This window comes from Cryptomeria japonica, chromosome 3 (assembly GCF_030272615.1).
Source record: "Cryptomeria japonica chromosome 3, Sugi_1.0, whole genome shotgun sequence".
In the NCBI taxonomy this organism is placed as follows: domain Eukaryota; kingdom Viridiplantae; phylum Streptophyta; class Pinopsida; order Cupressales; family Cupressaceae; genus Cryptomeria; species Cryptomeria japonica.
This window is the reverse complement of record NC_081407.1, coordinates 569,743,208-569,750,160: the sequence shown is the minus strand read 5'-3', so window position 1 is coordinate 569,750,160 and position 6,953 is coordinate 569,743,208.

Below are 6,953 nucleotides of genomic sequence, written 5' to 3'. Positions count from 1 at the left end.
TTTGTAGGATCTTGAATCCTTTGCCATATTTTTCACATTTTATCTTGATGTGGTCTTGTGTACCATCTTCAGGGTCTTTGTAAAGCATTTTGTATAAGTCTTCTTCTTCCATTTCACTCCACTTTTGGAATATAGTAGGATCCCATTTTAGTGTAATGATAGATACCCGTTTAAAGGGATGTGGTCATCCATATTCTTTTGGTGAACTCATAACTTGTCACAAGCACATGGTTTGATTCAAAGTGTATTCACCCATACCTTTGTCTTGATATTTCCCTTTAAGCTCACCTTGCTTTGATGTTGAAGGTTTTAATGATCCAGGGTCAATGTATGAAGAAGATGGGATAACTTCTCTATTAATTGGAATTATTGTCTTAGATTTTGGCCTCAAGTTATTGCAGTATATAAATGGATTAGGATCACCATTAATTGTTACTTCAACTCCATTATGAGGAAAATTAATGCATTGATGATATGTAGATGGGACTGCTCTCATTTCATGAATCCATGGGCGTCCTAGCAATATGTTGTATGTGAGATCCAGGTCTAGGACTTGACAAACCACATCCTTTGTAACTGGCCCAACTCTAAGAGGTAAGGTGACTGTGCCTTTGGATGAATAGTCTTCGTCATCATATGCCTTGATGGTAATTTTGTTTGTAGCATTCACAGCTTTATCTGAATATCCCAATTGTATTATTATGTTCAAAGTACATATATTGAGACCAACTCCTCCATCTATCAGGATTCATTTTATTCGATGTTTGTGTAGGAAGGCTTCAATGTGTAAAGGTGCATTATGTGGTTGGCTCATGGAGGCATCATCAGCTTCTATGAATGTAAGGGAATGCGGAACAGAAAGGTATCCTACCATGGATTGAAACTGATCCACATTCAAATCAGTGGGTATAGAGGTTTCTCTTAGGACTTTGTCAAGTATGGCTTTATGCGAAGGAGAGATGCGTCATAGTTATAGGATTGAGATAAGTGTGTGTCTTACCTAATTGTTCTACTAGGTCATACTCAGGTTTGGCCGATGAGGAAGTAGTGGTTTTAGTTGGAGCACCTTGCAAGGTGACCTTACCTTGACGAGTTGTGACATTACATTCAGAGGTAGATTCAGAAGAAGGTCTAATGCCTTTCAGGACAACTTTGGGTCTTTTGGTAGAGCTTTCAGGCATTTTGTCCTTGATGATAATGGTAGAGACATAATTATCCATCGAAATGTGATTGACAGTTGAATCATAGTTATAGGATGTTCTGGTATAGTTAGTCTGCTCATATGTGGCTTTGGCTTTTCCCTTGTCATGTTTAGGGAATGGTTCTTTAAACATCTCATGTTCCTGATTGGATGAATGTCCTTCAATCTCAATGTCACCTCTATCCATAAGATCTTGTATAATGTTCTTCAGCTGATGACAATTTCCTGTTTTATGTCCTTTGCTCTTGTGATATTCACAGTATTCATCATCATTCCACCAATTTGGTTTAACCTTTGGTTCATATGGAGGATTGTTAGAAATTGTTATGATCTTGTTTGCCACTAGTTTCTTGAAAGTTAATTCATGTGGTTCTCCCAATGGGGTGTATTTCCTTTGTGGTTTGGAAGTTGTTTGAGTATTCACTTGGTTATTTGTAGAACTTATCCAAAAAAATGATTTTGGGTCGCACTGTATTAGCATCAACAACACCATCATTGACTGTGTTCTTGTTCTTGTTTCAAAATCTTGGCTTTTCTTTTCCTTTAAAGTCCTCTTTGTTTTCTTTGAATATTTTGATGACACCTTGCTCAATTAGGACCTTTTTTGTCGCTAAGCCTTTCTCAATGACGTCCTTGAAGGTGGACAAACAAGCTTCTCTCAAGTCATAACCAATCTCTATTGACATTCTGGGTGAACATTTCTACTATTTATTTTTGTGGAATTTCACAAGAGCATCTGCTGGCTAAATTCCTCCATCGTTGCAAGAATGATGAAAAAGACTCCCCATCCTTTTGTTTGGTGTTACACAGAGTAGTAACTGATATATCTATCTCTATGTTCTATGAGAAATGCTGGATAAAAGCCTCTACTAAATCACCCCATGACTTAATTCCAGGTGGGAGTTGGAAGAACCATTCCATAGCTTGATCACCTAAGCTTTGTGGGACTAATATCATCAAATATATCTCCTCTACTGCTACCTCAATGTAAGCCGTGAAAAACTGTCTTATGTCTTAGGGTCTCCTTTGCCTCTATACTTATCGAACTTAGGTGTCATGAAATGTGTAGGAAAAGGAGGCATTGGACTGATTTTGTCAAATGGATAGGGACATATGTCTCTCATTGTGTAAGCTGGCTTCAGTGTATTTATGTCCTCCATTTTCTTTTGTAAGTCCCTAATTTGTTGTTCTAAATTGTTCTTAGGTGGAGATCGACTTCTTGGACCATATCCCATGCTTGAGCCACCGAGTGGAGGAGGAGCATACTGCATATATGGATGATATTGATCATATACATGTTCATATGGAGGAGGTCTATAGTGATGCTGCATATAGGGGCCACTTGGTATAGAGTCATGATGAGGAATGGAATATCTGTTTTGTCCATGTATACCATACTCTACAGGCATGTCATGAGTTTGTTCTAGTGTGTTGCCCCCAAATTTGATGTGGGGTTTCCTTGTGTCCAAATTTTGAACATGCCTTTGGATATCCAATTGCTTTGGTGGTTGGTCCTTAGCATTGGTATGTGATTGAGTATATTTTTCTGCATAAGACTCCCATAATGGTCTGCGAAGGTGAGTATCATAAGCTTGACCATGTGTATGTGGGACCTCAAGTTTTTGAAACAAAGATGATGGTGATTCTGGCACAAAATGTGGTCCTCTATTATCTCCACTATTAGGTCTCCTTTGACCCATGTTGAGTTGAGGTTATTGCAAAGGTTGATGTTCCATTATTTGAGACATGTCAAAATCATGGGGAATCTTGGCTCCACTTTGCGCCATTACTTGTAGAAAATATTGTCTATCTCTCCTCATTATTTCCTAAGCCAATCTATTAAAATGGGGATCCATGATGGAGTCTTCCACTTCTGCTGAATGTATGGAAAAGTTGTCCATATTGTCATTGTGTGTATCATTGTTGTTTGTGTTATCCATATTCTCAACATTTTGAATGTTTCTATAAGGGTCCATGTCAGGTAATATGGTATGCTCAGAATTGAAAAAGACATCATTGTCATACTCATAGGCACTCATGTTTGTGGACTCTTGAGCCTCTTTAGCTTCTCTCTTAGATTTTTGGGAACGAGTTTCAACCATGAACTAGGTCTTGACCAAGATGTGTGAGACTAGATGAAAATGTAAAGATTATGGAAGACCAAGAGTTGGATGGAATGTAAATGAATCTGAGGTGTACTTGCAATGTCCACAGTGTAAGACCAAGTATGTATGTAGTAGAGTAGGTGTGGCTTCCAAAGAGATGATAGTTTCTCTTGATGAGGTAAGTTGACCTTGACTCTAAGTAAGACCAAATGAGACCCAAAGGTGATAGACCTTGATGAGGGACCACTTAGCAAAATGTTGTTGTATGTAGTGTGTTGACAAAGCAAGATGATGACAAGCAAGTGACCTTTTGACTCAAGTTTAGACAAATGTGAATGTAATGAAAGGTGTAAAGCAATGATGAACTTTGTGAGACCCAAAGATAGGTTGAATGCTAGATGAAAACCTAGAGAGATAACCTAGGAAGCTGAATAAGTCTGAAATTGACTGCTCTTGTTTGCTGAACTGTAAGTTTTTCTAGTTCTGAACGCAGACGTGCCTGTATACTTCACAGACGTGGTTAAATGACACAAACGCTATTGAAAACTGTGTAGACGCGCTTCTGAGATTTTGTGAATGCAATGTTGCTTGTAATAACACTGACACGTTTCTTCCCTTCACAGACGCGACTAAATGACATAGACGTTGTTTAACAATGCATAGACGCGTTTCCAGAAACTAAGTGCAATTTTTCCAATTTTGTAAAGTTGTTGTGACCAAATTTGAATTTTTGACTATTTTTTTTTACAAGAGGACACAATGTTGATGAGGACTCAATGTTTGCAAGTGTTTAGACTCAAAATGACTCCAAAGAAAGTGTGTTGTTTGATGTTAAAATATTTTGCATACACTTGAAGACACAAAAGACACAATGTTTTGATGTTTGGTCTTGAATGTTTGAATGTTTAAAAGAAGACAAGCACAATTCCTATGGTTGGCCAGGACAATAGTTGTTGATCCCACATGGGGTTTCCCCCGAGGCTATGCTATTCAGAGGGGCTACTTAGATGCTTGACCCCATTGGCTCCACCCTCGACACTCACTTCTTTGGGGCAACCATGCATCAGTCCCCACGAAAACTCCCTGTGGCGAACTTTGTATCTCTACTAAGAACCGTATGTGTGTGGGCCACTCCAGAGGTCCGACCTCTTGCCCCAACAACTAGAAGGATTTTGGCTTTCTAAAACAAAAAGGTGCTAGTAAGGGCAACCACTCGTGTGGCCATACATGTGATACTTTTAGCTCTGTAAATACAGAAGGCTCCCAACCGGTAGGGGTTATGCCCTACAACTAATCAAATAAATTTGATCAAACGAGTTTATGGGGAGACATAGTGTCAGTATGAACTAATCAACACACATTACCCATGGCTTTCACCATGGATACAGTTATTTATAGTGGTTCGGAAGAGGTGGGTTTTCCTCGCTACCACTTGGGTCATCCTCTCCTCACTAGTAGTCCTAATGACCACACGGGGAGACAAGTCCTCTAGAGATTAAACAAAAAGAGCCTATTTCTCAAGACACAAAAGACATTGGTTCAATTTTAATGCACCAATTGAAGTGTTTGATAATCTATGAAACAAGACACATAATAAAGATAAAAAACCCTTGCCAAAATTTCTGCAACAAAGATTTGTTAGTAGTTTTGCAATAACACCCCTCCTGCAAGCACACAAGTTAGGTAAATTTTAGATCCAAAATACTTTGTGAAATAGGGGCCTTCAACAAGACGTGTTTGCTTCAAGAACAAGATGCAACAATTTGTTAACTAGATCACAAGATGTTAGCCCGAATAAACCAGATCTGAAATCCAAATAACGAAATAAAGCCTTGAAATTTGAAACAAAACCGAAAAATTATGAAAATGTGAAACACAGACGTGATTTAACCTAACACATATGCGGTTAAAGATCACAAACGCGCCTAAAACTCCCGCAGACGCAACTAGGTAACACAGACGCGGTCCCAGAACACAAACATGGTCAAAAGATTCCCAGACGCGATTCAGGAACACAAACGCAACCTTGTAATCTGCAAAAAAAAGGTAAAATAATGTCGAACGCAGACGCGATTACAAAGGTCACATACGCGACAGAAAATCAAAAACATGGTTCTGATATACGCAGGCACAAAAATGTTGAAATGTTGTCGGAAATGTCAGATCTACAACTTCAAAAATACAAAATCTGCAACAAAAGATGTTAAATGCATAAGGGACAAGAGTCCCATCAGGTGTGCCAAAATGTTTATGGTAAAAATGGAAACAACAATATTGAAAGACTGAATAGATTCAACCACAAAACCCTAGCCTAACAACAACAAAGATCCACCATAACATATGAAGATTACCTAAGACAATGTAAATAAAATAAAATCACAAAGATCCACCATAACATATGAAGATTACCTAAGACAATGTAAATAAAATGAAATCACAAAGATTATACCATCACATGTCCAATAGGGTTTAAATCTCCATTCTTCCTATCTCCATTGATCTTGCTTGATATATTTGCTCTTAGATTTTGTGTGTGCACAAGAACTCAACAAAAAACAGAAATGTGGTTGCAAGTAGGTTTGATCGCATATGAAAGTTTGAATGCTAGTCCAGGAGTTAGGGTTGATAATGAATAAAGCATCTTCTTATATAGAATACACTTTAGGAAATGGAGGGATAAGATTAAGAGGTGTAAAAGATAAATAGTCGGCTAGGATTAGAGGGTAGGTAAAAGAAATAATAAAATAATGTGAGGGTAGGTAGTGTATGAGTTAAGAGATGAATGACATGTGTCATAGGTAGAAAATGTTAATGAATTAATTAAATAAATAAAGATTCATTTAATTAATAAAGGAAGTGGGATCAATTAAATAAATAAAATATTTATTTAATTTAGAAAAAAGGGTAATTTAAATAAATAAAAATATTTATTTAAATGAGGAAAAGGGCTAGAAGAGGATAAATGAATTAATTAAATAAATAAAGATTCATTTAATTAATAGAAGAATTATGCTTAAATAATTAAATAAATAAAGACAAGACAATTTTAGGTGTCTATAGCTTGCATTACAACATTTTCCTAAATCTGCTCCACCAGGACCATCAGGAGACATGGCAAATAAATGGAAGAGTAATTGCTCCCTGACTGGTCGTTGAAGTCTTCAAGTGACATTAACAGTTGGTGGCTGCATCATAACAGTCTTGACCTCTTCTTTGCTTTGTTGTCCAAGATTCTTTCAAAGTTCTGCCACATCTTACTGATCGCCTTTGATCCCATCTCATCAACACTGGACTCTTTCAACCAACTGCATCACCAAGGTTAACGTATCAGAACTCTAACACATTCACGATTATTTAAAACACAACATTTAATATCATCTAAATATAAAGATATACTTATATTGCATCCATTAAATCGTTACTATAAGAGGTTTACCATATAAACGATATGTCCAACATTATGAATAAAAAAGACACAATCACAAAGTATATGTTCCTAAGAATATTAAAACAAAGTCTTAAAACATCATAAAATGTTTGAAATAAAGATGCATAAAACAAGCCTCATTAGTCAGATCATTTTATAAATTAGAGAACACCTTTAGCGTAAATATTACTTTATTTATATAACTTTCTCAACATATTTT